Source organism: Cricetulus griseus, chromosome 3, assembly GCF_003668045.3.
Source record: "Cricetulus griseus strain 17A/GY chromosome 3, alternate assembly CriGri-PICRH-1.0, whole genome shotgun sequence".
Classification (NCBI taxonomy): Eukaryota; Metazoa; Chordata; class Mammalia; order Rodentia; family Cricetidae; genus Cricetulus; species Cricetulus griseus.
This window is the reverse complement of record NC_048596.1, coordinates 195,666,422-195,689,202: the sequence shown is the minus strand read 5'-3', so window position 1 is coordinate 195,689,202 and position 22,781 is coordinate 195,666,422. Positions and strand designations below refer to the sequence as shown.

Here is a 22,781-nt window from a genome sequence, read left to right as displayed (position 1 = left end):
CTTGGATGAGAGGAAGGAGGGGAAACTGCTGTTGGGATGCAATATATGAGAAAAAAAAACTTATAAAGCCCAAGATACAAGCAACTTAAGTCTCTGAAGTTCTAGAAACTTAGGAGATTCATAGACACCCTCTCTGGGGTTATTTAAATAGCTACTGCTGAGGAGAGGAGTATCTCCAACCTGCCAGGCTACCTACAAGCTGATGGGGGATGTCCTTCTGTGTGCTATGACTATATGTTTCTCTTATTGGTTGATGAATAAAGCTGTTTGGCCATTGGACAGGCAGAATTTAGATAGGTGGGAATTCCAAACAAAGAGGCAGGGAGAAGGAAGAGAAAGGAGAGACACCATGTAGCAGCCAGGGAGTCAAGAGATCCAGGCATTACCAGTAAGCCAAGGTCACGTGGAAATACATAGATTAATAAAATGGGTTAATAATTAAGTGAGCTAGCCAGTAAGAAGCCTAAAACATTGGTCAAACAATTGTAACTGATAAGTCGCAGATTGGTTATTTCGTTAAGTGGCTGTGGGACCCAGGGGGTGGAGAGAAAAATCAGTCCAGTGGGACTGAGATAGACAGAGAAAATCTCCTTCTAAAGCAAGCCTTGCAGAGAGACCCAGGGATGCAGCTGCCTTGGACCATCCCTCGTGCTGGGATGGGCTTTTCTGTCCTTAAGTCCTCAGAATCCTATGAGTAGAAGCTAACAACCCCACTTGTTCAATAAGTTAAACATGGGTGGAACTGGTTTTTTGTTCCATCATGAGTTTCCTATCTGAGGTGAACAGACACTAGATTTCCTAGGAAAAGCCACACAACAGCAACTGTCTTTCAGGGATATCCTGTGGTGAAAACACAGTCTGAAGCTAATACTAGATGACATCCTGGGTCTTTGAATTTCTAAGTCATCAAATGGCCAATGAAACAATCTGTCCCCCTTAGTCCCAATTTATACTCCAGCTGCTGCATCCATCTCAATGACAGTGGAACAGACGGGCCTTTGGCAAATGTCACCCATGGCTCAGCCTTTATGGCAAATGGCAGAATCTGCTCTGGTCTGACCCCACTGGAAGTGTGCTGTGATGCAATAGCTCACCAGAGCCACTCTGGGAGAAGGAGGCTCTATGGACTGAATTTGCCATTACTATGGCAATCTTGAGACCTTTGTTGCAGAGAAAGGTTAAATGTGACCAAACATTCATCAAGACACTTAGCTAATGAATGAGGCCAAATCCTTTTCCTGTGTGTAAATCTGTAGCTGATGAATAGATGGCTGTCACATAGAGGATAGTGTTGAAGCTTGGGATAGCTTATTGTGTAATCAACCTTGGGATTAAATTAGTCTCTGGCTGATAAAATGGCTACATCTGTAACATACATGAAACACTAACTCAGAGAGGGGGGATCGGACATGACACAATAATATTCTGAGAGCATTTGTCTGAGACCAAAGATTATTTATTTTCCATCTTGCAAAACCAAATCCATTTTTGAAAATGTCTCATTTCTTCCTTTGTATCTTTGAGAGGCCATTGCAATCTTTCTAAAATTAATAGCTATTTCTTCCATGAGTTTAATGCCATCTAAACAACCCACTGTCCCTCATTACTCCATACCACAGTTTCTTAAAGAAATAGCATTGAGCAAGAGAGACCTCTGGAGTGCAGCAGAGAGTCATCAGAGGGCCTCAGAAGGTCAGCAGGTACTGATCTGCCTAGGGTTCCAATGGTATATTAGCTATGAGCTATTGCTCATTCACAACAGAGGGCAATTTCTAGAGCAGGCAGTAAGCTAGCAGGCAGCACATCTTCAGCCCATGCTAGCCTTCCCTCCCTTGAGTTGTCTTCAAGGTGATTCTTTCATTTGCATTTTTTTACTGGTGGGAGCCTAAAGGTGTAACCATGGTGCCCAGTCTTGTTTCAGGTGCCACAGGGTGGCAGGAGCTGGGTGGAGGTGAGCCATTAGGATCTTTACGTTCTCTAAAGTCTTGAAGGTTGCGAGGGATGTCCAAGGGCCACCTGAGGCAGAGATGAGACTTGTGGGTCTTTTAACCCTCCAAACAGAAATATATTTTGACCCTATGACATGTCACAGCTTCACACATTGCTTATGATAAATAACCTCACCGTTGTTGCTAGTATTTGGTACAGTGTCTGAGGAAGAGTCAAGAAATTGCCATGTTCTCTTCCCTCAGTCTCCATCATCACCACAGACTTTATTGTCACCTGACATTTTTTAGTGCCAGACAGCATTCTAAACACCTTCTCTGGGTTCACATGAAATAGTTAAGACAGTCCTATAGATAAAGTACCACATTAGCCTCCTTGTAAAACACTTTTTATATTTTTGGTTGTGAGCCTAGCCCTTAATGGCTGAGCCATCTCTCCAGCCTGTAAAACATTTTTGAAAGATTAATTTATCTTATATGTGTGCATTTGTGTGTGCACATGCAGGCAGTACCCATGGAATCTAGAGGAGAACATTGTATCTCTTGGAACTGGAGTTATAGGTGGTTGTTTGCTGCCTGATGTGGGTGCTGGAACAAAACCAACGTCCCTTGCTATTCTTGGAAGAATAGCAAGTTCTCTTAAAGACTAAGCCATTTCTCTAGCTCCCATTTCACTTTACATTTTAAAATTACACTAATTTCTTTATTTGTGTGGATATGCGGGCATGTGTATGGATATATACATGCCATGCACTGTGTGTGGAGATAGAGGACCGTTCTCTAAAGTTTGTTCTTTCCTTCTTCCCATATGAATACCAGGGACTGAACTCAGGTTATGAGCCTTGGTAGGTGTTCTTATCTTCTGAGCCATTTCCCTGTTTTAGGAAGAGGGAAAGCAGGACTTAGATAAACTCAGTAGCCTCATTTCCCTCCTTGGGTTTCCTCTCCCTTCTGACATCCCCTGGGTACCTGTAACTGTGAATGCTGCTCTAGGTACCAGGATCTACATGAGCTAGACTCACAGAGTATGTATTTTAGTGGTCAGTCACTGAGCCAGTCATCCACTGCTGGAGGATTTGAACTGCATACAGTGAAAACAATAGGGCAGGTTACATCTTTGTGCAACATCCTGAGTGCTTTCAAGATGTGACCTGGGCTGAGTATGCCCTCTGTGGTGCAGCCTGAGAAACTGTCATCTGCTTTACCTTCACCAGAGGCCCCAACACTGATGGATTGTGTACCTTCAGGGAGTGGGGTGTGTGTGGGGACTCCAGCTTCTGCTTGGGTTCAGCATGTGCTAATAAGGGATAAGTCAAGACTGTAAGAGAGCCTCAGGAGATAGTTGACTGGTCCAAGACTGCTTTCTCAGGGCAGAGGCCAGGCACCCTGGCAGTTTCCTTTTCTACACAGAGTGGGTAAGTCACACCACACAGGACTTTCTTACCAATGAGCTGAGACAGTGTGTTTGTGACACCCACCTGTGAGTGAGAGGGTTGGGTGGTCTAGAAGAAAGTGTGTGTTGGGAGGGCCACCGTCTGTGTCCGAAAAGCCATCATTGCCTCTTGACAGCAGGGCCACTCAAAACAGTGAAGGAAAAGATATCCTCCCTAGATTCCTGTGCCTTCAGGAATGGAAGTTTCCCAGAGAGCTCATCTAAGTGTCTCACAATATGTACTTGTTCTGTAACCTCATTAGAAACAGGCAAGCCAGTGGTGTCTCATGGATATCTCTCCGCAGTAATGAAAGGCCTGTCACAATCACGGAGGTCAATGTGTCAAGTGTGTGGGTCATTCAGCTCTATTAGAAGAACTGAGCTGAGGGTCACTATGACTCTCTCTGGTTTTGATTCTGAGACTTTTGAATAGCCATCTCCTTCAGAGGTTTAAATGAGGCCATATTAAGACAGCTCAAGACAACAGGCAGGAGTCACCTGGGTCCCAGTTTAACACTCTCAGAAATATTTCCCCTTCCAAACTTTGCCTCCTGTGTTCTATAAGGAACTGAAATGTTAACATTCTGGGAGTGCCTTCGGCGATAAGATTGACAACTGAATATTCCTGATATCTAATTATCCCAGCATTTGTGAATCCACCTCTGTCTTGTTTCTATTCATTCTCCAGTTAATTCGCCATGAACAGCAGCTTGCTAAATGACAGCCCAAACAAGCATATCCTAGACAGACCTCAGTCCACACTTCTAACACCAACTGATGCTCTGTTTTGATCTGATGTCTACTAGGTCACACTTTAGACATGGGGGTGAGGAGTTTAGCAATAAACAAGACACAAAGAACTCCCGTTCTCTGGTCTGGGTGGTTGGTGTTTGCGCCACAGCAGGGAAACACATGATAAACAAGTAACACCTCATGGAAGTAAGTGCTGTGTGAAGAATGAAAATGAGATGGCATGAGGAGGATAGGCAGGGCTTTTGTTTTGGCTTTGAGTTGGGTTTTAGGTGGCAGGTGTCTCTGTTTCTGTTGTGGTGGTCTTGACATAGTCATCTTCCATGAACAGGCAATGCCATGTCTGAAGGTGATCCTGTGACTCAGAGGCTGGGGAAGTTAGATGCTCTCTAATTCATTAGCTTTGGCAGTTGTGGCCAAACCTTCCAGGTCTTTCCATTTGAAAAGTGTTTCGTAGACAGAAAGAACTCCAAGTGTTTTTGTTTGAGAGAGAGAGAGAGAGAGAGAGAGAGAGAGAGAGAGAGAGAGAGAGAGAGAGAGAGAGAGAGAGAGAGACAGAGAAAGACAGAGAGAGAGAGTGTGTGTGTGTGTGTGTGTGTGTGTGTGTGTGTGTTTTTTTGTGTGTGTGTGTGTGTGTGTTGCTTGGCATGTGGAGGTCAGAAGATACCTTGGGTGTTAGTCTTCATCTTCCACCTTGAGACAGGATCTTTTCATCACTGTGAGCCAAGCTGGCTCATGAGCTCCCAGGGATCATCCTGTCTCCACCTTCCATCACTCCACAGTCACACTACGTGCCTGGCTTTACACAGCTTCTGGGGATCTAAACCCAGGTCCTCATATCTGCACAGCAAGTGCTTTATCCATGGAGCCATCTGCCCAGCCCTAAGAACTCCAATCTGTGATCAGACTATCTAGCGGAGGTGTTAAGTAATCTGTGAAAGAATTTAAAGTCTGTTCTGTTTCAAATTAGGAATGTTGATCCTAAGAGAGCAGCAAGCTGACTCACTGTCTCAAAAACCTCTGAGTCAGCATATTTCTCAGGGTCCTGGCCTGGCTGGAACCAGGATGCTTCAGGACCCAAAGAAGTCCCAGACCCCTTACTGGAAGTAGGAATCCAAACCGCATACACAAAATCTTACCTGAGCAGTTCCAGTATGAACCCACAGGTTTGGAATTTCCCCTAAAGCTTGAAAATATTCAGACCCTTGCTACAAATGAGTTAGGAGCTGACTTAATTCTTTCAAATATATGTGCTCATGTGTGTGTCTGTATTTGGTATGAACATATTAGGACTTTGCCTAAAGAGGCCCAACCCATGGCAGTAGAGTTACTGGTGAGGGTCGGGAACCAATTTCAGACCCATGAAAGAGCAGCAAGTGCTCTTAGTTGCTGAGCCATTTCTCTAGCTCCGGAGGAACCTCCAATGTTAAAAAAAATGAAGAACTAAGTGCTGCTTCACATGGTGTTATTATTGTGATTTATTATGATGATGATTTTATATACCATTATTGTATATTAATAATTAATAATAATATTATTATGCTGAGGTAAAAACTGAGCCCAGGGCAACAGGGTAAGCATTTTCCCACTGAGCCACACCCCCAGAGTAGGTGATAATTTAAAAAAAAAAACAAATGCCACCATTTTAACAAAGGAAATATAAGAGTTGAAGGTTGTCAAATTTTGTTTCCTTCATCTATTAGAAGTGGCTTTGTTTAACCTTAACAATTTCATTAGCTTGTTGAGAAAGATTAAGCATGGAAAGACACTTCAGTGCCTGGAGAGAATACTGATGGAGTTGGAAAGTGGGGGCCCAAATGCTATTGACATCTGTGGTTACCAAGAAAACCACTTCTAACCTCCAAGACCTTCAACCAGCCAGGCTCCCCTCTGATTGCACATTCACTGACCTTAGCTGAATTCCTCTCCTGGCTCCTACCTTAGGGGCATTTTTAGTCATCTTCACAACTGCTCAGAGAGGTTGAGAATTAAACATAATTCTTTGTGGGTTGGGATCCAGCATCACTTCAGTTTTAACATCTACAGCCCAAGCCCCCTGTCCTGACCTTGAGAGCTCTCTTCTATTGCATAACTTTATCCCGCTCATATGTTGAAGACTCCTTTCTTACTGTGTAACTATCATTCTATAAAACTGCCAGTAGTTAATTTACCCTCCAAGATAAAATGAACCAATATTTTTTTTAAAAAAAATCTGGAGTCTGTGCACATATTAAGAGGGTTCAAAACAACATTACAATCTTTTAAAGGAGGTTAGATTGTAGGGTGTGGTGGCTCATGCCTGTATTCCTAACACTCAAGCGGCTGAGGCAGGGGGATGGTTGTAAACTTGAGGCTTGAGTGGACTGAGTGAAGGACTGCTTGGCTTACTTAGTGAGACCCTATGACAGACAGACAGACAGACAGACAGACAGACAGACATAAAGACAGATACACACAGATTGGATGAGTCATAGCAAAGTAGTCTTATCACCATATACAGAGAAACCAATTACTCATAGTTTGCAGCTTCTTTGGGTTAGGAGTAGGATGTCTGGTCCCCTAACCCACTGGAAATAAGGAACAAGAGAAGAATGTAGTGTATCTGTGGGAATGCCCAGGGACAACTTGTTAGGGAAACACGAGGCCTAACTCTATGAGTTGGAGGTAGCCTGTGTGGGATGGAGTTGAATGAGCCCCACTCCTGTGAGAGAGCACTGTGGTTAGGGTGACTGTTGGTGGCAGCTGCTCTAAACGGCCCGGTTCAATTGCCAGCAGTGTAAGGCTTGGATCTCTGCCCAGATTTGAGCTGTGACAATAGATTCTACCCATAGGCTGCTATGGGATTGACTGAGATAATACAAATGAGATTGATTGATTGATGGTTCTTCTGCCATTTGACCTCATGGTCAATTATTATGAAACTGTCCTGACAGGGGTGAAAATATTCTAAAGAGATCCTTGCACCCTCATTCTGAGTATCTGACTATGGAAACAATGGACCTCAAGAAATTACTGAGAGTCTCACCCTGGGAAAAGGTAAAGGCAGAAGCCTGGTGCCAGCCATGGGGGAAGCCTGTCTCCTGTGAAGAGATTTTACATATTGCTAAGAACTTGTTAGACCACTTTACAGGTGAGAATGGAGCCCAGAAGATGATGGCCAGCGATGGATAGGACACTTCGAGCAAGATTGCTCAGCTATGAACTTTAACTATCTACATGGTACAGCCTAGAGTCATTTGAGAAGGGACTTACCAGATCACACCGGCCTGTGGGTGTGTCTGTGGGAGTTTGTCTTGATTATTAATTAATGTAGGAGACCCCAGGCAACTATGGGTGGCACCCTTCCCTGGACAGGTGGTCCAGGTCTGTGTAAGAAAGTTGAGAATAGATCTGTGAATGAACCAGGAAGCTACATTCCTCCATGAATTCTGCTTCAAGTTTTCGCCTGAGTTCCTGCCCTACCTTCTGCCAATGAGACTGTGATCTGGAAGCTGAAATTAACTCTATCCACTCTAAATTGTTTTTTGTTTTTTGTTTTTTGTTTTTTTTTTGACAATTAGCGCAGCAACAGAAAGGAAACCAGAACACTAACTAAGCTTCAGCTAAGTGTTAGGACCCTGAAGTTGGATTTGGTTAGGGGTAACACTGCATTTCTTTGCAGCTTTTCCCAATGTTACTGCACCATTAAATCTCCTTTGTCTGCTTTTCGGTATGGATTGCCTGTTGATTGGCTTGTTGAGGATGGTGGCTGAGCCTGCCTTGTCAGGGCCTATGTATGACAGATCATGGATGGTATCTTCCGTGATGTGGTCAACAGCACTTCTGTGTATCACTGGGGTACACAGTGATACCTTCATGGATGGAGCTACACCTTCCAAAGATGGAGTTGATGAAAGCTAGAGTCATCTCAGGAAACCCACAAGTCAACTCAGCAGTCTGGTTGCAAAGGTTGGAAGTGGGATGGGACAAGGGAGTTATAGGTTTTGAGGAAGACAACAGTGGACTGATGACAATTCCAGCTGCCAAGAGGATCACAGCCACTTCTGCATCTGTCTTTCCAGCCCAGGCTCTGCATGCCTCTGGCTTGTTCCATGCACAGACACAGCGTTACAAAAGAAGAGAAGTCTTCATCAGACCATGACCCTGTGGACCAACAGTATCGGTGGAAGCATCTCCCTTCATCATTGCTTTTGCCAAACGGGGCTGCAGCTCCTCAAAGGAGCAGGTACCTTTCTGGCAAAAGTGAAGGGCTGGCTGCCCTTTGCCACTGAAATCTATACTCTCACCATCTCTTTCCTTTTAGACCACCTCCTCCCTGGCACCTGGTCAGTCGCACTACAACCCTCTGTCCTTCTTCTCCCTCATTTACAAGAATGAACCTACAGCAGGCAGAGGTCAGAAGTCCAGCCCTCACAGCAACCCCTCTTCACAGCAGTTCTTGGCCAGAACCTTGGCTCTTACGGTTCGGCCATCTGCCTGCAGCAGATCACAGCCCAACATGGAGTCACAGCGTTGGTCCACATCCTCCCTGCCTTGCCTCTCCTTCCCACCCTGCAGAGACAGCTTACTGACCTCCGGGAATGTAAGTGACTTGGGCTGTTCTTTTTTTTCTCTCTCTCTCTCTCTCTCTCTCTCTCTCTCTCTCTCTCTCTCTCTCTCTCTCTCTCTCTAAGTAATGGGCACTTACTTAGAGAGAGAGAGAGAGAGATAGAGAGAGAGAGAGAGAATATTAGACCCTCCTTTGATTTGAAATCTTCTGTGAGTGTCTACTGCTCCGGGTTCTGCTGTGTATTTTATGGCTGTCATTTCAGTGCATCACCATTACTGGTGACACAGTTGTGTCAGGCACTTGGCCAATGCTTCTCATGATGTTTTTCTCTTCTTCTCCCCTACAGTCATATGGGCAGTGAGGTGGGGTGGGGCTGATCCTACCTTCTGCCTTTCAAATCTGAAAGGCAAGTGTGACTTGCTGAAGGCCACATAGTAAACAAAATATAAAGCCAGTATCAGACTGTTGTGGGACACTGGGTGAAAAGCTCAGAAGCTCACTCTGCCACACAATTCAAGGGGAGGCAAGTTGGGGGAGCTTAGTGAAGGCTTAACAGAGAGGCATTTCTCTTGGCTTTAAAGGATGTGTAGGAGTTGGGGGGATGAGAGAGAGAGAGAGAGAGAGAGAGAGAGAGAGAGAGAGAGAGAGAGAGAGAGAGAGAGAGAGAGAGAGAATCATCACTTAGTTAATGTGAGCCAGTAAGGCAAGTTGCAACCTGGAGAAGACAGTTCCACTGGCCTGAGACTTTGTACAGGGAGTGTGACCTCTGTTTGTGTATGTATGGTAGGGAGGGTGCTCCCTGCAGCATGAGCTCCTGCTAGAGAGGGCAAAAGGCTGTGAGGTCCTGGAGGAAACAGGACAGGGAGGCAGTTTCTTGGAGGAGAAAATGAAGCGACCCCAACTTTGTCTGAAGGGAAGGGAAGAGTGGGGGTTGGCACTGTGTGGTCGAAGCCAGTTGTGGCCCAAACACTGTTATGTGGCCCTTGGTTGGTTCATCAACACCCCTCTGCCTCTGTTTACTGATTTGTGAGGTGGGAGCCAGAATAGTGACTGTCTCAGGCTGGCTTGAAGGAGAAGTGAGACCATTCAGGCCCAGCACTTCCATGATACTTGGGGAATGCTGTTGGTCATACCCCTGATTTCAGAAATTATTACCTATCATGGTTAATGGTTGGAGAGTAATTAAGATCTGCCAGACACTGTTTTAAAAGATTTGCACTCATCATTTAGTACAAAATTATAAGAAGCCTAAAAAGGATGTTACTTATATATAATAGTGAATTTCACCATAATATTTTCAAAACTGTACTTAATATATCTTGATCAAATTCTGCCCCATTGCTCTCTCCATACCTTCCCACTCTGGCTGACTCCTCCCCTTCCTCTTCTGATAATTTGGTGGCAGTATATGTATAAAAACACTCTGTAGGCTGGTTTTGTATTCTGGCAACTTCAATGAATGCTGGCGCCTTAATTCTAAAGATATTTCATATGGAGACTTTTGTGTTTTCTCTATATAAAATAATTTTTACCTACAAACAGGCTAATTTTTCATCTTACTTTCTGACTTGGGTTTCCCTTATCTCCCTTTCTTGATTCATTGCTCCTGCTAGGATCTCCAGCACTATAGAGTAGAAGAGAGGTCACCCTGCCCTGCTTCTAACCTAAAAGAAAACCTTTCTGTTTTCTACTGTGGAGGGTGAGGTTCCATGGTTGGCTATTGTTATGTTAGATGCTTTTCTTCTATTTTCTAATTCATTCAAGAGTTTTGCTTGTCAAAGGGCTGAATATTCTTAAAGATTTATTTTTATTTTAAATTGTGCATAATGGGTATGTATGAGAGTGGGAGAGGGTGGGGCTTGTGTACTTGAATACCAATGCCTGTGGAGTCCAGGGCTTTGGATCACCTGGATCTGGAATTACAGGTGGTTGTGAGCTCCCTGACATGGGTTCTGGGAACTGAACTTGGATCCTCTGCAAGAATGGAGGACACTCTCACTGAGCTGCTTCACCAGGCCAAGTGATAAATTTTATTAACGATTTCTCTGCATGTGAGACAGTCACATAGTTTTTGTTTTTATTCTATGTGATGACTATGCTGATCGACTTTTGTGCATGAAAACATCCATATCTCCCAGGGACAAACCCCACTTGATCATGGTACAGGACCTCTTTAATGTGCTCCTGGATTTAGTCTGCAATGTTTGCCAAGGATCTTTGCCTCAGCATCCATCAGGGAACTCTAGCCAGTCACTTCTTGGTAGCATTCTCTTTTGCCTTTGCTATGAGGGTGAAGATTCATGGGATGAATTTGGCAAGGTTCTTTCCTCATCTATCTTTTGGAAAGTTTCAGAAAGATTGCTGAAATCCTCCTTTCCATGCTCAATGGAACAAATGCCTGGCTTTGGCTTTTGTTTTGGTCTGTTTAGATTTTGTATTTCTGCATGAGTCAGGCTTGCTGGGTTGTCTGCCTCTAGAAATGTGCTCATTATTCTAGAGTGTTCCATCTGTGGGGATACAACTCTCCTGTGGCCCTTTCTAACCCTGTGCCCTCAGTTGTACTGCCTTGATTTTCATTTCTGATGATTATGTTTTAATTTTACTCAAATCTTCCCTTCCTTTCTTCTTAGTCTAGCCAAATCATTGTCAATTTTATATTTTCAAAACTATCCAGGTTTCTGCTACACAATCTGGCCAGCCTACTTCTGTTTATTTACCCAGGATTGAAATCAGGGTCTCAAAGAGGTATGTCAAAGACATAAAGCAATGGAAGCATCCATTGCAGATGAATAGATACAGAATATATGGTCTGTACACCCAGTGGAATAGTTTTCAGCCTTGAAAAAGGAAGCCGTGAAATGCACTACATTAAAGATGGCCTTTGAGGACACTGCTGAATGAAATAAGCCCCACACAGAAAAGTAAATATTGTTTGAGCCATATCCTGTGAGCTTTAACTGTCAACTTGACACAGCCCAGAGTCACCTGAGAGGAGACCCTCAGTTGAGAATTTGCCTACATCAGTGTGGCCTGCAGGATTATCTTGTCTGTTAATTGGTGACGAAGGGCTCAGCCCATTGTGGGCAGCATCATCCCACAATGGGCAGGTGGTACTCAACTGAATACAAGCTGGCCTGAAAGCCAGCAAGCAGTATCCTCCGGGGTTCCTGCTGTACTTGTTGGCCGTGAGTCAGTTCCTTCATTAGAGGTAGTGCTGTAGCATGGCAAACAGGCCTGCTTTTAAGTTTCTGCTTTGGTCCCTATACTGATGGCTCTCAGTGACACAGTATGACCTGGAATGTGAGCAGAAATAAACCCTTTCCTTTCCTGAGTTGCTTTTGTCATGGCAACAGAGATGAAACTAGTGTCAGATACACTCAAGGACATAGACTCGGTGAGTGGGACTGTGACCATCTAGGGCTGCAGAGAGGGGGCAGTGAAGATTCACTCTAAGCAGCAGGCCTGAAGCTCCAGGTGAGCAGATGGACACATGCCAAATCCCCTGCGCAGCAATGTACCCAGAGTCAACAATATGGCACTGTACACTTATACAGTTTGCAGAGTGAATTTCTAAAGAGATCAAGTAAGAGAAGCCACTATTGGATTTAGCTGCTAGAGGATCTTTCAGGAAACTGTAGCTGGTGGGGAAGACAGGATTTGACAGGGAAGTGCAGGCCCCAGGACTTAACCTGACTGGCCACTGCTTAAGAGGGAGAGCAGCAGGTGGTGAGTGAGGAAGGCCTGCCTGGCCAGGAGGGCTTTCCCAAGGGTGTTTCTTTTGTTTTAATGTTCTTGTCCACGACTTTCCCCAGATCTCTAGTGAAGGGGCATCACCGGGTTGAACCCTGACAGTTATTCCATCCCATTTATAAGGAGCTGTTTGGCAAAGACATGATTAGTTTGCCTGGTGATAAATGCAATCCACTGTCTTATCCTGATGGAGGAGGGGAGGAGGAGGTGGATAATAGTTGGGGGGAGTGCTCTGTTTTTATTATAGCCTGGGGCCATGATCACATTAAAACTAAATACTCTTCTGTGCTGCTTTAAAATGTCATTGACTAGGAGCTGCGAAGCCATTTCCCAGAGACCTGTGGATAGAAGACAATGTGCCTTATGGAACTTAATGGATTCTAAAATATTTTAAAGCAAAACAGAGAGTGGTCCTCAGTGCAACACTCAATACTGTGGTAATGTTAGAGTGAAATATTCTCTGCCTACAGAGGCAGGGATGCCAGAGGACCCTTGCTTGATGCTGTGCTGTCTCTGGCACCTTGTACTGTACTGGAAAGCCACTTCCTCAGATAAAGGGATTCACTAGTGTGTCCATGATTTCCTACAAACACACCTGCTGGTTATGGAAGTCAGTTATGCTCTTAAAACAGGAGGCGACATTGTTGTTGTTGATTTCAATAATCACCTTGATCAGATTGAGAAATTACTATGGTGGGGCTCTGGAGATGGTTCCCTAGACAGAGGGTTTGCTGGCAAGCATGAAGACCAGACTTCTGATCCCTGGGACCTAGTCCAGTGGGCATGGCAGTCTGCCTGTGATCCTATGGAGGTGGCGACAGGCCTTACAGAGCTGGGTGGATAGTCTAGTGGGTGAAGTTGCTTGCTATGCAAGCATGAGAACCTCATCTCCCAGAGCCCACATCAACGCCAGGTACAGTGATGTGGGTGGAGGCAAGCAGATCCTAAATGAGACAGGCAGTGACTGGGGACAGTTATACAGACTGGATGGCTTCCAGCGGTGAAAAGCCCACAGAGGAAGCAGAAATGGGTGGTTTCAGAGTCTTCAGAGTGGGTGTCATGCATATAGAGCCACAGTGAGTGCTCTGAGGAGGGAACACGGGGTGAGATGGGAGAGCAGGGAGGACTCGGTGCTGCAGTGAGGATGGGGACTGCTTCAGTACAGAGAAACATAGAATGCAAAGGCCCTGGGGTAAGGATGAATTTGGCCCCTGGGAGCAGGACAAGGAGCCAGCTGTGAGGAACTCTGAAGAAGGCCAGCTGGAGTGGGGTCTGCTGCTGCTGAGGATAGAGCAGAATGGGTTGCACAAACAGCTGGATGGGGGACAAGGTGACTTTGTCATTTCACAGTGCTGTCTGTTTGGGTCACAAGTGTCTGTGACATTCTCTGTGTTCTAACACTTATTCATCTTCATGGTGCCTGGGGTGGCTGAATAGAGCTGGGGAGGGAGAATACTTATTGCTGTGGCTGCACACCCAAGAACACAGAAAAACTCTGTGTGATAAATTGCCAATGATTAAGCTACTTGAGAGGGATTAAATAGAATCTTTTTTGAATGCTTTGGGGAAAAAAGTGTGTGTGTGTGTGTGTGTGTGTGTGTGTGTGTGAGAGAGAGAGAGAGAGAGAGAGAGAGAGAGAGAGAGAGAGAGAGAGAGAGAGAGAGAGAGAGAGAGAACACCTTGACTGGGCTACATAAATGGTGTATTTTAACCAACCAAAAAGACAGAGCGGCAGAAAGAAGAAACATTCCACCGTGTTCCCTGTGTCTGCAGTCTGCAGAAGATCCTGCTGCACAGTATGGGGTTTGAATTGGCATCAACATTATTTTTTTTCTGTTCTTTCAAAGGCCATTAGCCAAGAACCTTTATTCATCAGCACACTGAAATTAGAGGCACACGCCATCTCTGTCTATCGACGGCGGTCAGACACTTCCAAACCAAGTTTTCAAATTCGGTTCATTTGCTAACATTTTCAGCAGGCAGAAGGAATTACTGCCTAAGAGATAAAAAGGGTTGGAAAGGGGGGAAATCAGAAAACAAAACAAAGCAAAACAAAAAAACCCTAGCCTTTTCCCCTAGAGAAGAAGCAATAATAAATTTCTAATAAATATCTACTCCACGCTCAGGTATAGCTGGGATTCTGTAGGTAATTTAGATAACATTGAACTTTGTCTAGTTAGAAACCCATGAAAGACACAGATGCTGAATTCCATTAGCAACTTGGCATCTCAGCGCTTCGCTCCAGCTGATAAAACCACGTGTCCGACATGGGCTGCATGTAATCACATTACCTACTAACAGGATTTGTGCTTGGAATTCCCAGGGAACGCCTTCACCAGTTCACCCACATGCCCAGTGTCAAATGCATTTTGATAACAGTTGGCTCAGACAGAACATAAGACTCACTAACCTGCCTAGGGAGGCTTTATGGCATCCTGAAACAGGCGCATCTTGTAATACAGAAGTTCAGTGTTAACACACAGTAAGCAACCAGACACAAGAATTTGGATGTATCGATATTCCCAGACTGAAAATCCTTTTGTCTTGTTGAGAAATCACAAGACAATGATCAAGTCACCTTAGACCCTGCTCCTGGGGAAGAGAGGAATGCTGTCCCTGTTCTACACAAAGTGTGGGGCTTCACTTTGGAGAGACACCATTTGTTAAGAGCAAAGCACATGAAGAGAACACAAGCCTACTAGTTGACCATTATGACCTATGTGCCATGTTCTGACTGGCCCCACAAATATCCCAGTCACCTTTAGGGAGGCCTGAGACCCATCACCTTGAGTGAGGAGACCTGAACTAAGTAGCTTTGACTCTAAATGAGCTTAGCCAGTTCTTTTCTCTTCTTGAAGCAAGACGCCCAGTCTAGCCCCAGGTGCCTGCCTCACCAGCTGCCTGTAGACTTTTGACTAGGCACCTCTTCTGCTCCCTCACCACCCTGAAAAGCACAGCTGGTGGCCCTGCTCAGCAAGCATTTGGGGAAAACACACCTGTAGCCTCCAAGCAAACATGGATGGGGCTGGTGTTTCTACACTCTAGCTCCTACCCGTTCTATGAATGGAGGCCACTTCCCCCTTCTCTTTTCATCCTCTTCCTCCTCCTTCCCCTCCTTTAATATTGTTCTCTAGTGCTTCCTGGTATCCAGGATTTCTTTGTGTTTCTCTTAAAAATGCTGAAATACCCAGTCAGTGTGGGTATGTGTCTGGAGACACCCAGCCAGTGTTGGCATGTTTTAGGATGTAGCATGAATTCTCTTTGGTCTTAATAATAAAAACTCAAAGTCAGCCAACCAGTGGGCGAAAGCTGAAGGATCAGAGAAGCAGAGCAGCCAGTCACCAGACAGTTGTTCTACCAATGCTCAGACCAAAGGGGTGATCTCGTCCTCAGACTGCCTCCTCAGACTGCATCCTCAGACTGACTGCTCCTCAGAATGAATGCAATGAACTCCTATCTCCTTCCGGCTTATATTCCTCTCTCTATCTAGCCATATCATTCCTGTATCCACCTCCCTCCCTAGTGCTGGGATTAAAGGTGTGGGCCATCACTGCCTGGCTCTATTTCTTTTTTAGACTGGATCAATCTCGTGTAGCCCAGGGTGGCCTTGAACTCTGATATGCACCTACCCCTGCCTCCCTAGTGCTAGGACTGAAGGTATGTGCCACCACTGCCTGGCAAATATGGCTAACTAGTGATTAGCTCCGCACTCTAATATTCAGGCAAACTTTATCTGTTAAAACACAAAATATCACCACATTAGAGATAGGGTTTCATTTTGTCAATAGTGCCTCTGGGACTCTGCTATTCAGGAGATTTGTTTGTCTTAAGTCTAACCAGAGAGATGTGCATGTTGTCTCCTGGATCACAGGGCAAGACACAAATCCATACTGGGAGCACATGACCAGATCCATGTTTAGTTGAGAATGAGGTCTCTGAAAATTGTTTCTGACCCAGCCACATCTTCTGGTGCCATGGCTGCCAGGACAAGAGGTGCCTTACAGTCAGATGCCAGCAGGGTGGTTGCTCTCTGTGAACGAAGCCCCGAAGAATGAGACATAATGCCACGGGAAGTGGGCTCCCAAAAGCAAACACCCGAAAAGAAATCAAGAAACAACTGGAAACTTTGCCCTCTTAAAATGCCATGCATAGTCAATTATGCATTTGTGAGTCAATTATGCATTTGTAAGTCAATTACAAAAAAAAAAAAGAAAAGAAAACAGATGAGTTTTAAGACTTTAAATGTGCCATGCTGGAAAGAGCTTCGATTTAGGAGAACAATAATTTTAAAAAATGGTTTTAGGTCAAAAGAGAAGGGAAGGCTTCCAAAATGCCTCTTGGGAATTAAATTAAAAATGAGTAAACTAATTTTATTTGCGGCTTAAATAAAACTCCCCTGAACTGTTTAATGGGCACCTACCTCCTTTAGGTACATTCTAGAGAAAACTCAATTTGCAATTATAAGGCTAAGGAGATTAATGAATCACTACATTTTATTTGTAGTAGAACCAGTGATTAGAGAGAACTTTTTCCCCCTCTGAGTTAGAGTCACAGCAAGCTAGCTAGACAAAGTGGGGGGCTGAGCTTGTCATTGACCTAGTTAGGTGGCAGTATGTTATCTTTTAAGTTCAGGGACCAGGGTTATTTATCTTCCTATAAGGAGGACTCAACCCTGCTGCATGCATATAGAAGGCACTGAAAACTATAGGTAGAATAAATAAGCCTATATTTGAAGTAAAGGGGCCAAGGGAAGGCTGTATTTCTAGAGGTGACAACTGCATCCTCCTTGCCTCAACCTCTAGGATGCAAATTTCACCTGTTGAGTGACCCTACTTGCACTTGAGCACCACATCAGCATGACTTTGTGTCTTTTTTCATTTACCAATGTGTCCTTGTCCCCAGACAGCTGCTTTGCACACAGTGGGTATTCAACATTGCCTATTGAATAAGCATGTTAGAAAAATTGAAAACTCCTTTGGAGACTTTGGAGACCATGAAGGGTGATACCAACCAACAATGTCACATGGTCGTGGATCCCCAAGGACATAAGCCTCTAGGTATGTCTGTGAGGGGTTATCTGAATTGGGTAGCTGAGTAAGGAAGAATTGCTTGGATGTGATGACACCATTGGGGTCCACCCCTCTCCTGGGACATGGTCTTCCCTACTTCTGGGCCACCCTGTATTAGTAGTGATTCCCTGTAACTGGAGGAGCAGCAGGCACAGAATGAGATGGTGCTGGTGTGAAGACCACTCAGCTCCACCCAGCTCCAAGAGGTCCCAGCATCTCGGGCCTCCCACAATAACTGAGCCCTTGGTGTCTATTTATAGTTTTAACTAAAGAAGCCTCATCTCCTCCCACTGAAACAGGGACACACACACACCCTATGAAGAGGGCCACTGCCTTCAAAAAGCTCCTAACGCTGATGTGCTGTGAAAGATGGGTAGTGAAACACTGTTTATGAAGAACACTGAGTGCCAGCCTTAAACAAATAAAAATGCACAAACCCTAGGCTATTAGTTCCCGGGAACTGCTGGGAGAGAGGAGTGGGGACTTTAGAAGACGGGAGACGTGTCCTTCTCAGACTGTGTTGATATTATCCCTGCTCTATCTTCATTTTTACCATCTACATCTGTTACTTTCACTACACCCCAAGGGGAGAAAAACTATGAATTTGCTTATCTGGGTCCTGAGGTTATGGGTGACTTCATTTTCTGTCTGAGACATTTTCTGCATTATGGAAACAACATTCTGCAACACACACACACAATGTGTACACATTATACACACACACACACACACACACACACACACACACACACACACGCAATGTATACACATTACACACACAATGTATACACATTACAAACACACACAATGTATACACATCACACACACAATGTATACACATTACACACACACAATGTATACACATTACACACACACACAATATATACACATTACACACACAATGTATACACATTACACACACACACAATGTATACACATTACACACACAATATATATATACACATTACACACACACACACACACACACACACACACACACACACACGTAATTTTATTCATGACATGAATTACCACAAGGCCATTATGGAGGAAGGGGAGCCACATGCATTGAGGAACCCTAAGGAGGAGGCAGGTGTACAGTCAGCTGAAGGTGGGCCTCCACTCTGGCAGCGCAAGTCACAGTAGGGCTGTGTATGTTTCTGAATCAAACTCCTCCTGTGAGGATGCACCATGACTGGAGGCTTCCTAGGAAAGGTGCTGAGGAAGATTTGGGAATAGAGGGGGAAGTGTTCAATGTTCCTATTTTCAGCCCTCTGCATCCATGGGCTCTGCACCTTGTGTTCAACCAATTTCCACACAGAAACATTAGGAGAAACAGTGGTATTCGCATCAAGCATGTGCAGACTTTTCTGTCATCATTTCCTAAACACAGTTCAGCAAAAAATCTACATTGCATTTACATTCCATTAGGCGCTGAAGGTGATGCAGAGATGATGCGCCAGGAGTGGGAGAATGCCTGTGGACCCTTCTATGCCCACAGCACACCAGCTTAGAATCTGCTGACTCAGGCATCTTTGGGAGGTGGTGATAGTTGGTAATGCCATTTGCCACAAACTAGGGTCCCTGGGCTGGAAGCCTCATCTGAGAAATTGTATTGATAGTGTTTTGGGAAAACCCACCCCAGGAGTGGGTGGCATCTACTGGTGGTAGCCCAGATGGTAGGGACATGGCAGAAGGAAGATTATTTAATCTCCACTTGCTTGCTTGGCCTTCCCTCTTGAGCTGAGTTGACTTACCCTGTTGCTGTTGCTGCTGTAGATTTCATTTTGGCAGAGAAATGCATGCTAGGCCCTTCTTTACCAAGTTAGATGGTCGGTGAGACAAACAAGATGGCTCGGAAAGGACCTGCTCACTCAGGTCTACTGAGAAAGGACCCATGGGGGACTGTCTACTCTCCTAAAAGCATCTAAGTTTGCATCCCCCAAAGACTGCTGGGAAAATAAATGTAAGAGTCATCTCCCAGCTTGAGGACTCATCACTAAGGACTTTATTCTGGAAATGCTGAGTCACTGTGAGGCAGCCGGTGGCCAACAAAATGTCTGTCTGCTAATCTGTGTGGAAGAAGCAGCTTGTCTCCAAAGTGTTATCCTCACACAGTACGCCTCAGCTTTTCATTCTCATAAGACATATTTCAGTATAGCAGAATGGGGCTAACCTGCACTGTGAGCTGTTATGTTTATATGGTTGCTAGGTAACCAATTTGCCCCTTGGATTTCCGAGGTGAATGAGGGTGGTAAACTTCACACTATAAATCAGGTTGTTAGAGGAACTCAGGTCAGCCTTAGGAATATCTGAAGGGTAGGTTTGTGACTGGTGACTGATGGGGTTCATGATGAGGGTTCAAATTAAGCTTAAATTGTTGGATTCTAAGCAAGGAGAATTGAGGGTTAATCATATCTATGTTTAAAGGGGATGGGATAAAGTACACGGAAATAAAAAAAATACATGAACATAAACACAAAATGTACATACATTAGATATCAATTTGAAAAGACCAAGAATTAAATCTGTCACTAATGACGGTGGTCATAACTTCTGACTCCAGCTTGTAGACAGAGGTTTCTGTCTCACCTGGTCCTACAGCTCTTCGATTCCAAATAAACACACGGAGGCTTATATTGGTTATAAACTGCTTGGCTGATGGCTCAGGCTTCTTACTGGCTAGCTCTCTCTTAATTATTAACCCATTTCTATTAGACTACATATTGCCACAAGGCTGTGGCTTACCCGTAATGCTCTGGCATGTTACTCCCTTGGTGGGAACTTGGTGTCTCCCTGGTGGCTCCTCTCTCCTTTCCCTTCCCAGAATTCTCCTAGTCTGGTAGCCCCGCCTATACTTCCTGCTTGTTTGCTGGCCAATCAGCATTTATTCATCAATCAATAAGAGAAACATATATGATGGGGAATGTACTTCTGTGTATGTTCTTCTTATTGATTGTTGAATAAAGTACTGTTTGGCCAATGAGGCAGCAAGTTAGGAGGGACTAAGAGTCAAGGAGGATTCTGGGAAATGTAGTAAAGAAGTGGTGATCTGCAGGAAATGACACAGCAGGAAGACTCGTATATTAACCAGGGCAAGAAGGAAGTGGGCCCCTTCTCTCTTCCTCCAGAGTCACCATGTGGTCCCGGGATGAGGACGCCAATGGAAGGCATCCTAAATAAGATAAGTCTTATAAAATATATAGATTTATGATAATTAAGACTGAGCTAACAGATGAGAAATCCTAGTCATTGGCCAAGCAGCATTTGTACTTAATAGAAGTTTCTGTGTATTATTTGGGGCCCTAATGCAGTGAGCGGAACTCAAGTGGGTGGCGGAAAGATTTATTGTAACACATATACTCATAGCATACAGGAGGATATCTCCCACCACCAGCTGGCTTCTGATTTGTCAGAAGCCACTCTGGTGCTCTCCTGTGTCCTGCCGTGACACAAGGCAGATCTTTCATGTTTTTATCCATTGGAAAAATGAGGTGCCATAGACTACACAGTGGACCTGGGTTTTCCACCCATGGACTGTGCCAACTGCTACTCTCAGGAGAGCCAGAGTTCAGTGAGGAGGAGAAGGCTGTATGAGTTTGCTTGCTTGTCTATACATTTATTTGAGATGGGGGCTCATGTATCCCAGGCTGACATTGCACTCTCTACAAAAGAGCCAAGGATGACCTTGAACTTCTGATCTTATTGCTTCTATCTCCCCAGTGCTAGGATGACAGGCATGTACCATTGTACTCACGTGGTGCTGAGGGTGGGGTCCAACCAAGAGTTTTGTACAAATGGGTGAGCACTGTACCTAATGAGCTACATCTCCAGCCCCATGTAGTGTATTTCCATTTTAGTAAGAAGAATCAGTGTGTACCACATCAGACTGACCAGCGGGGTTGGGCTGGCCGGAAAGCCTTGGACTTAAGGCAGTCTGGGTTGTCACCTCCCAGAGGTACAAGGAGAAGGTGTTAGGGGACAATATTTTCAGTATAGACCTGTGAGAATTGCAGAGGAGCACATGCTCCTTCAAAATATGAAGTGGTCCTACAGACACTAGCAAAGAGCAAATTCTGTCTCTAACATCTATGTAAGAAGACACAAGAGAAAAAACAAACAAACAAACAAAAAAACCCCACTGACAGTTTAGAACTATTTACCTCACTTTCTTTTAAAAAATTATTGATTGATTGGTGTGTGTGCACATGCATGCATGCATGCACGTGTGTGTGTGTGTGTGTGTGTGTGTGTGTGTGTGTGTGTGTATACACTGTGGCACACATATGGAGGTCAGGAAACAACTTGTGGGATTCAGTTCTCTCCTTCTACCATGTGGATTCTGGTGATTTAACTCAGGGTTGTCAGCCTTGGCCACAAGCACTTTTGCCCACTGAGCCATTTAGTTAGTCTTTCCCCATGTTTTTAAAGCCATGCCTTTGATAACTACTGAATTCTGGAATTCCTTATGAAGATAGGAGCCTCAGAGTCAGACTGGGCTCTTCATTTCCCCCCTTCATTTCATTCTTGGCAAAAACTGCTTAACCCCTCTGCATTTCCATTTTTCTTGTTGTTGTTGCTATTGTTGTTTTTTTTTTAAATCTGTAAAAATATAATTATTACTGTTACAAACTTTTCATGGGAATGTTGGTGATTAAATTATATTATCTGTGTAAAGAACTTAGCATAACTAGTTCTCAGAAAGGCCATCCATCAGTACCTTCACTGATAGTAGTAATTAAAGCAGTGACAGCCACACAAGGTCAAAGAATAGAATAACCTCAGCAGGCTTGCCACAGTGCAAGTGACCATGCAAGCCATTACAAATAGCACAGACATCAAGTGGCACAGATGGACAGACTGCAGACTTCTGGGACTCCGTTTGTACTTGATTCCATGTTCTGTTCTGTAGATCCTGCCATGTTTGGGGATTTCTCTGAGCCTCAGCACCATTATGATCAAAGGTTGATTGGCACACAGATATGAGATGGCTTCTCCATCCTGAACACTATGAGCAGGCAGGCCCAGAGCTGCTGAGCTAGGTTAGCGTGGGAGGTGCCATCTGTGTGGAACCCCACAGGGCATACAGAGCTACCTTTCCTAGCTTACATGGTGACCATGCTGGACCTGGCTCTCTGGTACCTTCCCAACCCATGGGTTAATGGCTTAGGGGATGAGAAACATGCCTAACAAAGCAGATGGACTTCCGAATCCAAAAGGCACAACAGTACTCACACCAATGCCAGTCTTCACTGAGGAGATCCCTGAGGGGAGACACAGAGGCA

The 22,781-nt window shown here is 44.6% G+C and overlaps 1 protein-coding gene and 1 long non-coding RNA gene across 2 annotated transcripts in view; both read right to left on the bottom strand.

The window, feature by feature from the left end:
* Cdh13 (cadherin 13) overlaps positions 1 to 22,781 on the bottom strand; it is a 997,178-nt gene that overhangs the window by 267,219 nt on the left and 707,178 nt on the right. The window lies entirely within an intron of this gene.
* Positions 1,439 to 20,308, bottom strand: LOC118238320. Its single transcript, XR_004769293.1, has 2 exons — positions 20,245 to 20,308; positions 1,439 to 2,016 (listed from the first exon to the last, which is right to left on the bottom strand). It is a non-coding gene; the product is annotated as an uncharacterized LOC118238320 (long non-coding RNA).